General features: G+C 30.5%; 1 pseudogene across 1 annotated transcript; it reads left to right on the forward strand.

Moving 5' to 3' along the window:
• Positions 1-632: 632 nt before the first annotated feature.
• LOC143607028 (pathogenesis-related thaumatin-like protein 3.5) lies at positions 633-2,005 on the forward strand (annotated as a pseudogene). Its single transcript, XR_013148861.1, has 2 exons — positions 633-877; positions 1,299-2,005. The product of XR_013148861.1 is annotated as a pathogenesis-related thaumatin-like protein 3.5 (transcript).
• Positions 2,006-3,482: the final 1,477 nt, after the last annotated feature.

Below are 3,482 nucleotides of genomic sequence, written 5' to 3' on the forward strand. Positions count from 1 at the left end.
TATTACAACCGCTTTGGTTGTGATGATGATTGTTGTGATATATATGTAACACTTACTTTGTATATGTATTTATAGTAGTCACTCAACTTGGTTACCAGTCATTATTTCTCATCCACTCAACTTGGTCAAAGAGGTCAACTTGGCCACTAAGGAAATGAAAGAAAGTTTCATAATATCTCTTAGACTTTAACCGGCTTGTCTAAACCTTTTGGGTCCAGTTCACCGACTTATGACCCGAAAGAGAACTTAACACCCAACATTTAGACTCAAAAAGCTTTTTGGTCTATTACCTTGAAAAGTAACTACTCTTTTAAAAATGATTATAAACAAAAATTTTATTAACATAATATTCCAACTTTAGTTAACCAAAAGAGTTATAGCTAGGTTCCTATGTATTTGAATATCAAACAACACTTTTATAAGTTTACATTTTTATCCGTGAACTTTATAACAGAGCTAGAATTTGACCATGAATTTAGTAATACAATACTGAAAAATTATTTAATATAAGCAATTAACATTTCTATCTCTAAACGTTAATAGAGTTACATTTTTCTTTAAAAGACTAAAAAAATTTGCAAGAGCAGGTGGTGTGGAAAACAGTAACGAATATCTCAAGCTTGGGACAAAGGGTTAGAATTGGAATCTAATTAACGTTGTTTTACAAACTAAAATATGGTGATTGCTTTCTGATTTAGGTTTACTCCAGACACACGTATTCCATTTTTACTACCCCAAGCCAAACCACATGCATGCATTTTACCCTCTTATCATATTCATCGTGCCTAATCGTCCCACCATCCCAAAATTAACATGGCCATGGCACCACCGTCTTTGTTGCGTGTCTTCTTCCTTTGGTTCTTGCTTATTTCTTCAGGTACAATCATCAATCACGACAATACTTGATCATTTGTATTTAAATGATTAATACGATTGTTTACAGTGACGAACACAAGATTAATTTTTTTTTTACCATTGGGGTCAGTCTTTGTCTTTCGTTACTTGGATGTTTGTTAAGTCGAAGTCCAAATTTTCAGTTTGGGTGGTCATATAAATACTTGTAAAACTGATAGTTGAAAAGAGGATTTTTAGTTGATAATGTAACACGTACACGGTACAACACTCAATAACCATTTTGAAAATATTACGGTAGTACCTCAAATTGATTATATATTTCTTTCACTTTTCACTTTTCATTCTAAATTATCAATTCAAAAATGTTATATATACCAGGTTCGTCTATTTATATTACTAGCTCATAGTTTTAATCAGTTTCTAACATAATAAAACATTTACAGGACATATACTCTCCGAATGTGCAAGGGTTTTCACCATAATCAACGACTGCGACGAGACGATCTGGCCAGCGATCACACCTGGTGAGAGCTTCAGCGGTGGAGGATACGCATTACGCGCCAAAGAATCAAGAGTCCACACTGCACCCGTCGGTTGGTCAGGTCGGATATGGGGCAGAACCAAGTGCAAGTTCGACAGCAATGGCAACGGAACATGTCTAACCGGGAGATGCGGCTCGTCCCTTCAGTGTTCCGCCTCCGGAGAAACCCCATCAACCCTTGCCGAGTTTACCCTCACAACGTAGGAATTTTATGATGTTAGCCTTGTTGATGGGTTTAACTTGCCAATGTCCGTTCGGCCAGTTAACGGCAAGGGAAACTGCAGTGTTGCGGGTTGCGTGGGTGATTTACGACAGAATTGTCCTTCGGAACTGGCTGTTAAGGCCGGTGGTAAGACAGTGGCTTGTCGGAGTGCTTGTGACGTGTTCAATACTGATGAATATTGTTGTCGGGGTGTTTATGGGAATGCTGCAACGTGCCAACCGACGTATTACTCGAAGAAGTTTAAGGATGCATGTCCGACATCGTATAGTTATGCTTATGATGATCCAACGAGTATTTTTACTTGTTATGGGGCTGATTACACCGTCACCTTCTGTGCATCCAAGTAATTTACTAACCCTTTCTTGTGTTTTTTATTTATATTTTGGAATTTGGTTTCTAAATTTAGGTTATACTCAAAAAGGTTTAAGTCAAAAGCGTCTTTTATTCAACTTTTAGTTAGTATTTTAAGATGTTAATACATAGTTACAGGGTAAAATTAAAATATAAATGGTCACATAAATAAGAAATATGAGACGTATTTGTGACATACAAATTTTTTTTAAAAATTTAATTAAAAATATAATAATAAAAAAATCATAACTCAAATATATATAAAAACGAAAAAATTTAAAAAATTAAAATGTTTCCGTCATCATTTCCGTTAAAAAATAAATAAAATAAATTGATGAAAAGACAAAATGCCGAGATCAAAGACACAATAACGAAAATGAATAAAAAGACACAATTATAAAAAAAAGACACAATATATCGCAAAATATAACACAATGCAGAATAAAATATAGCACAATGTTGAGTAATCTAACGAAATATAAAAAGACACAATGTTAAGGAAAAAAGACACAATTAATGACGAAAATAAAATAAAACACAATGATAAACAAAAAGACACAATCAATAACGAAAATAAACATAAAATACAATGATAAACAAAAAGACACAATGATCTTTTTCACTCACTATTATGTTTTTTTTTCTTTGAGAACAAGGAAGACGGTGGAAACATTTTCGTGTTTTTACTTTTTTCGTTTTTTCATTAAATATTGAGTTATAATTTTTTTTATTTTTTATTTTATGGTTTTTTATATTACTACAAATCCTTCTTATCTTTTTTATTTTGTTCCCCTTTATAAAATATTTTGACCTCATATTTACATACCAGTTTTTTTTAAAAAGAAAAAAATTCTACTCAGAAAACGATAGTTAAAATCATAGCAATTTTTTCTGCTTCAATTGTCACAAAACAATTTTCTATCATTATGTTTTAATTAAGGGTTATGCTAAGCGTACCCCTCTCGTGTACATGTCATATTCTCTCCCCTAAAACTTTCAATTCTTTTAATAATTTTATTTGACATATTGCTATCTTATATTATTATTATTTTTTTTTTGTAAAGCTTATCATAGTAGTAATATTGATTATTTTTTGTAAAGCTTTTTTTTTGTGTTTATTATTTTTATCATAATAATAATATTTATTTTCATTATAAAATATATTTAAAGAAATAATGATATAATCTTTTATAAAAACGATAAAACGATTTGTATATTTTTATCTTATTATATGTCTCTCGTCCGACTAAAAAAAAATCCTTCAAGTATATTTTGTTAGATTTAGACGTATAAAGTTATTGTCACATTAGAAACAAACCAATTTATTGATTAAATCGATGTTGTTTAATAAACAATTTTTTTTGTTAGGTTCGCAATGATGTTGTGTATCACATTAGAAAAAGAAAAAAAAAATCCATTGATGTTTATTACATAAACAAATTTTTTTTTGTCAGTAGACAACAATTTTTTTTATAATATAAAAAAAAGGATAAGAAAATCTCTTTAAAAAAT

This window comes from Bidens hawaiensis, unplaced genomic scaffold (genome assembly GCF_021521415.1).
Source record: "Bidens hawaiensis isolate Kalapana, Puna unplaced genomic scaffold, B.hawaiensis_p1.1 tig00078992_1, whole genome shotgun sequence".
NCBI classification, from domain to species: Eukaryota; Viridiplantae; Streptophyta; class Magnoliopsida; order Asterales; family Asteraceae; genus Bidens; species Bidens hawaiensis.